Genomic DNA, 7,748 nt, shown 5'->3' on the forward strand with positions numbered 1-7,748 from the left:
ACAATTTCAAGATTGTCAGCAGGAGAGCTTGGAGTGAGATGGCAAGAAATATCTTTACTCAGAAAGCTGATAGGTATTTGGAATGTGCTGTCTGGATATGTGATGGAGTTGAATTCCACAGGAAGTTTCAAACAGAGCTGCATATATATTTGAAAGTGATGAATTTAGAGGGTTACAGAGATAGGCCTAGAGATGGGACTAGTTGAGTGGCTTTTTTGAAGCTGGTACAGACACAATGGGTCAAATGGCCTCCTTCTATACTGTAAAAATGTATGATTCTAAGTAAACCACTCGGCCCATCTTGTCTGCTCCACCATTCAATAAGATTATTGCTGATCTGATAATTCTTAACTCAACTTTCCTGCTTAATTCCCATAACAGGTTGATCTCCTTAAGCTGAAAGAGTACTAAAGAGTACATTGGAATATTCACTCTGACAAAGCAGACAGAAATAACTTGTTAATGTCAGAAAGAGCTGGACTTTAAAATTAAGACTACAGGCAGAATCTTATAAGAGCCTGAAATACATTGGCTATAGTGAGAAATGTAGCAGAATAATATAAGTTCAATACTGCCTATCTCAAAGTGGGTTCACTAGGATGGAGGGGTTGTCTTATGAGCAAAGATTGAACAGGTTCGGACTCTAATACCTGGAGTTTAGAAGAATGATAAGTGATTTTACTGAGACACATTCTTAAGGGTCTGAACAGGGTAAAAGCTGAGAGAATGTTTTTCCTCATTGGAGTGAGAAACCAGAGAAGAGAGAATCAGAATAAAGGGCCAATTGAAGACCGAGATGAAGAGGAACTTCTTCTCTCAGAGGGTTATGAGTCTTTGGTCCTTGACACAAGGTGGTGTGGGGGTGAAATCCATGTATATAATTAAGGATGAGATAGCCCTCTCTAGACTACTTGATCAGTAGGAAAATTTAGGCTTAAGTGGAAAAGGCAAGAAAGTGGCATGAGGAATGTTGGATCAGCCATGCTCATTTTGAATGGTGGAGCAAGTTGGAGGGCCTGAACGGCATGCTCTAGTTTCTTTTTTTTATGATCTTAAAAGACTGAATTTGTGAACAATGGAATGTTCTGGCATGAGTGGTGTCACGTTTCACAGCAAGACATGCTTTACAAAATTTAATCAAAAAATTCGCCTTTATTTTACTGCAAACATTTTTCATTTCAAACCAATTCTGATAATCTGAGGAGGTATCAAGGCTTGTATCCACATGCCATGGATCACTGACTTATTGAATAGGCAAAGTAGACCAGAGATCTATGACTTCTCATCTCTATCCTTTTTTGTGGGTTAAGGATGTGTGAGCTTTGCTAATGCCACACAAATGAGGCAGGAGGTTAAATTCCCTTCTTCATTTTCTAAAATTTATAGTTTCTTTGGTGGATTGTATATTTGGCAGCTTGGGACATTGAGATCAAGCAAACTTTGCAACTTTTTTCCCCAGCCCTTGACAGTCAGAAGATTGGATAGACAGCATCCCTACATGGGAGTCATTAGGTTAAGGGTCAGAAGTGATTTGAAATTAAATGATTATTTGCAAGGACAGAAGGTACAGAGATGTGATTTAAGAAGCAAGGGAAAGAGGAAGATAGTGTAGAGGAGAAAGAATCACTTACAATTATATGACAGCAATTTAGCGGGAATGCAATATATAATGTTGCATAAGGTGGTCATAAGATAATATTAACTTTGGTTTCACACATTATCACTCTATCTGCCTTTGAAATATGTTCATTATTTAGATTCTCCTTATATTAACTGCCATAGCCATTTCTTTTCTCTTGAATAGGTTTCACATGTCTAGTATTTCTGGTATTATCATCTCTTGGAAAATTTATTCCAGAGAATGCTGAATGCTAAAATTGATATTCACATCCCATAACAACAGATTAATTGGTACACTCACTGTATTGAAAAGAAATTACAAAGAATATCATACACCATTAAACATTTTTTAACTTCTTCACCCAATTGACTTTACTTAATTCTAAATCTTTCTCACTTGCGAGTTATGAAATCATGTCACTCAAGAAATGTAAATCTGAGCCCTTAGGTCCTTGATCTGCATCTTTCATGTCACAGAGCTAATTACTATTCAATGTAGTTCAATCATGGATGCTGATTATCAACAGATTCTAATTCAGAATATTTACTGATAACGTGGTTCATTGCTATATTTGTCTCCATAAAAAATGTTGCCTGCTTTTAGAACTCCCCAGATAGAATACAGCAGCCCTGAAGTTAGAACATAGAAATGGAAAATGATTGTATCCAAACTATATATAGCCCTCTCTAGACTACTTTACAGTTTTAGAAGTGACAGAAATGAGGCAAGGTAAGAATGTTGATGCAATGTGGTTTATGGTTTCTGACAATTAAGAGAATCCTGAGGACTAATGATTGCTATGTTGAAATTAAAATTGGATCTTTTTTGCTCCCTGCAATCACACTTGTCGAGATAAAAAATAATGTGTGCAGATGAGAGCTCAATATTATAATTCATCTTTAAGCATTGCTATTTTTTTAGCATTAATTTATCAAAATATAGTGTGCAGCAACTTTTTACAAACTAATCCTAAAGAATATTTGCAATACATAATGGAAACAGTTTGTCAGGTTCATTATAAAGCATGAAATTGTAATTGATAAACAAGCATGAAAACGCTGGAGAAACTCTGCAAGTCTGACAGCACCTATGAAAAGAAACTATAATATGGTATTTGGAATGTAACAGCCCTCATTTTTCAAAAGAAAATCTGTTTGAAGACAACTTGAGTAGGATAGATAATAAATAATTCCCGGTTGAAGTTATTTAATACCCATTGGATGTTATATTTCTCCCATTGCTCTCTTGAAGATTGATTTGGCGGTAGAAGCCGTCCTCCAATTTATTTTAATCATATATCTTTCATTTGTGAGTCTATAAAATGAGAACCAACCATCTATTGGAAGCATTGGAGTTCAGTTCAGATCTGCTGTTGACTGAAGTTCATGTACCTACAACTTCCAATAGATATTGCTAGACTGCTAATATTCCCAGAGCTATCACAAACAAGAAAAGATTCCAAACCCACCAGCTTAGTGGTGTTTGCTTCTGCTCTCAGTGTACCAGGAAAACAAGACATTGGATACAATTCACAATATACTCCAGTCAACATGATTTTTAGAACGGCAACCAGTTCTTTGCATCCCCTGTTCCCAATCCCTTCGCCTCTGCCACATCTGCTCCTAGGATGAGGCATTCCACTCCCATACATCCCAGATATCCTCGTTCTTCAAGGACCACAACTTCACCCCCGTGATGGTCGAGAACGCCCTCGACCATGTCTCCCGCATTTCCCGCAACTCATCCCTCACACACTGCCCCCCCAATAACCGTCAAAAGAGAATCCCCCTGGTCCTCACATACCATCCCACCAACCTCCGGATACAACGCATCATCCTCCAACACTTCCGCCATCTACAATCCAACCCCACCACCAAAGACATTTTTCCATCCCCACCCTTGTCTGCCTTCCGCAGAGGCCACTCTCTCCACGACTCCCTTGTCCGCTCCACACTCCCCTCCAACCCCACCACACCCGGCACTTTCCCCTGCAACCGCAGGAAGTGCTACACTTGCCCCCACACCTCCTCCCTCACCCCCTTCCCAGGTCCCAAGGTGACTTTCAACATCAAGCAGATGTTCACCTGCACATCCACCAATGTGGTATATTGCATCCGCTGTACCTGTTGTGGCTTCCTCTACGTTGGTGAAACCAAGCGGAGGCTTGGGAACCACTTTGCAGAACACCTATGCTCGGTTCACACTAAACAACTGCACCTCCCAGTCACGAACCATTTTAATTCCCCCTCCAATTCCTTAGAAAACATGTCCATCCTGGGCCTCCTGCAGTGCCACAATGATGCCACCCATAGGTTTCAGGAACAGCAACTCATATTCCGCTTGGGAACCCTGTAGCCCAATGGGATCAATGTGGATTTCACCAGCTTCAAAATCTCCCCTCCCCCCACTGCATCCCAAAACCAGCCCAGTTCGTCCATGCCTCTCTAACCTGTTCTTCCTCTCACCTATCCCCTCCTCCCACCTCAAGCCACACCTCCATTTCCTACCTACTAACCTCATCCCGCCCCTTGACCTGTCTGTCCTCCCCGCACTGACCTATCCCCTCCCCACCTCCCCACCTATACTCTCCTCTCCATCTATCTTCTCCTCTTTCCATCTTCGATCCACTTACCCCTCTCTCCCTATTTATTTCAGAATCCTCTCCCCATCCCCCTTTTCTGATTAAAGGTCTAGGCCCGAAACATCAGCTTTTGTGCTCCTAAGATGCTGCTTGGCCTGCTGTGTTCATCCAGCTCTACACTTTGTTATCTCGGATTCTCCAGCATCTGCAGCTCCTATTATCTCTTTGCACAGTCTCCTTGGTTTTAAAGCAGTAGTTTGCTTTCTTTTCAGCCCATTGCCAAAAACTAAAATCCATAATAAGACAGAGACTTTACATGCCTCTGCATTAGGAGGGATGAAACTTTATTTCAAAACTGGGTTTTATCACAAAGAATTTGACACACAGACAACAAAAACACAACTTACATCCATTCATGATAACAAAGTGTGGAGCTAGATGAACACAGCAGGCCAAGCAGCATCTTAGGAGCACAAAAGTTTTCGGAGGAAGGAGGGTAACCTCTTCAGGTTAGGCATCCCTGAAAGTGTTTGTAGCAGTCTTAAAGAATATTTTAACATCTCTTAAATCCTTAATATATTTCTTCATTTTACGTTTGGGAAATACATCTGTAATCATATAATCTTCACCAGAATGTGAATAATTTTTACATTGGAAAGGATGAATCAATAGATCCCATCTGAACAGTCAGACATTTTGATTTTTAACTTTTGAACAGAAGTATTTCTCACAAATAGCACATTCCATTACCTTTGTGTATACAGTCTCCCAGTCCAAATAAAATTAGTGTTAATCTAAGATAACAATACTCGAAATGTGTATACAAATCATCACTTGAAACAAAAAAACTTCATTCGGTGCCGTGGTGAATTCCTCTGCAACATTGTCTAAAATTGTGTTGATTTAAATTCCAAAGTAATGCTCTTGGTTTAAAGTCATTGGAATCTTGCTGAAATTTTAACTCAAATAAATTTTCTAGCATTCCTACTTAAATGAAATCATTCTCGAGGTATGAAGTAGAAAAATTCTCCCACACCTGTGTGTTTAGGTCTGTTGTCTTACTTTCAACTGAAGTTGCTTGTTTAGGCACGATTGTTTCACTAATGTCTACTTTCTCAGATCAGAAGAGAAGCCTGATTACTTCAAGTAGCTCATTGGTATTTGTGCTGAAGAACAGGACGTCATTGGAACATCTATTGCTTTGAACCATTACATTAGACCCACATAATTTTTCCATAGGCCAACTTATTAACTGTTGTTCTGAGCTACATATGACCTTTTTATTTAAACAACTGCGTTTAAACTTCTGGCCCTTTTATTTTATCCAGATGAGTCAACCTTTTGCATTCATTGAACTGAATATCATTGCAATAACCAGTGTGAGGAATTTGAAACATAGATGCTTCACAATGAGGATCCAAGTTTGATGATTCTGATTCAACATTAATATTCTGTGCCTCAAATTCAACACATTTCCTACTTTCTCTGTTTGAATTCCCTGCTTCTCTTCATCGGAGTCACCAGAGAATTCCTCTACTTCAAAGTCTACATCAGACATTCTTGAAAATATTAACATTCCCTGACTGTAGTTTGAAAGATCTACAGTAATGTGAGATTTTGAAGGAGGAGGCTCAACAAGCATTTTGTATTCTTTTAATGGCACAATGACTGTCAGCATAACATTATTCGTCCACTCACTGAGCCATTTAGTCATTTTCAGAACACAGTATGAAAGATCAGGACATGATGCTACTGTGGAGACTGTTAAAGAGTGTTAATGATAACCTGCATTTCCTTGTTCTCCTGTATTTTGCGCAAAATTACTACCACCTGAGCACCGTAAGCCTGATGGTGTAGATTAATCTGCTATGGGACACTGAACAGTTGTTTCATATTCTTCAAACTGAAGGAGTTTTATGCATTCTACATTCCTGGATTAGTGCTTCAGATTCAGTAGCTTTATCCCTTGTTTCAAATAAAACAGTGATTCATTTATCACCATTAGAATTTTCCTCTGGGCTGACTGACAACCTACCCAATAGTTCTTTAAAACTGTTATGGTGTTAAAGGCACTGGATTAATCACGTTGCAGGTTCCTACTGCCTGATATATATGACATGTTTTAAGAATTGCACCATGTCTTTATGAAACCTTGGCCATATAAAATGCCTATTTATCAATGCTTGAGTTTTCTGTAGCCCGATGTATCCTGCTGTAGAAATTTCACATGCTATTCACACTATCTCCTAATTAAAACTGGACGCTACCACTATCTTCAGAAATGGCATTTCTGAAGAAGGGTCTAGGCCCGAAACGTCAGCTTTCCTGCTCCTATGAAGCTGCTTGGCCTGCTGTGTTCATGCAGCTCTCCACCTTGTTTTCTCAGATTCTCCAGCATCTGCAGTTCCTATTATCTCTGGTACCACTGTCTATTGAACAATCATCAATTCCTTGTCTGCAGGCCTCTGAGTTGTCTTCACTCTTTCTTCAGAACTTGATTCTGAACATAAAAACACTCTGGAAGACCTTCAGCCTCATCTTCAGTGTGAGCTGCCTCTGCTGACTTATTTAATTCTGAGCTGCTTTTGAGATTCAATTAATGAAGATATGCCAACTATCTTCTTTGAATTGTCCTCACTATTAAGGCATGCTTTGGCTAATCTAATATTTGCTTGTGATATTATTTTGATCTGGTGATGAACACTGTTTAAGCATTTCTCTGGTCACCACACACGATTGGAAAATACCTAGAACCTGTAATTGTTTCATCACTTTAAACATCCTCAGTGATTTTGTGCTTATGATCTTTTGGGATTATAGGCCTTTGATTTTTACCTCCACTCTCAGTACATTCTTTTCTGAAATTAGGAAGTTCTTGGGGAGTTCCTTTCTTTACCCTAGCTACTTGCTTTCTTTTCAATCTCCCATGCGCTATCCTTCTCAAGTTTACAGGGATGACAGAGACAAGGTTTAGTTTCATGTATCAGTTCATAATTGTCATCGATCATCATTACCCAGTGCCAATTATAGCAGCTGGTCTAGCAGCTGCAACCCTGTAGTCTTCAACATGGGTTCTTATTATAACAGGTGGTGATTTTTAAAATTATTCTCAGGAAATGACATTTTGAGAACTTCATATGTATTTTCAAATCATAATTCTCATTTTGACCTATTAAAATAACTTTACTTACTTCTGTTAAATTCCTTTGGACAGGAATACACTGTGTATTCCTGTTCAAAGGAAATATTCTCTCAGTATTTGCCCTGTTAATTACTTTAAGAATTCTAATGATAGATGTGTGATTTACATACATTTTGATATAATTCATTTTTGAGTTTAGATTTTTGAATTTTAATTGGTGGTTTTTGTGTACCTAAAGGGGCTTAACAATTAACTTATAAGTGTTTCTGTGGTTATAGAGATTTCTTTGAAAATGCTGTGCTAGGAGGAGCTTCTGGAACGTGATGGATTTTTGTATACATTGGGAGAATTTAATGAGTGAAGAAAGTAAATATTGTAGTGCATTAAAAGATAAGGGAAACACC

The sequence above is a fragment of the Stegostoma tigrinum genome, chromosome 6 (assembly GCF_030684315.1).
Source record: "Stegostoma tigrinum isolate sSteTig4 chromosome 6, sSteTig4.hap1, whole genome shotgun sequence".
NCBI classification, from domain to species: domain Eukaryota; kingdom Metazoa; phylum Chordata; class Chondrichthyes; order Orectolobiformes; family Stegostomatidae; genus Stegostoma; species Stegostoma tigrinum.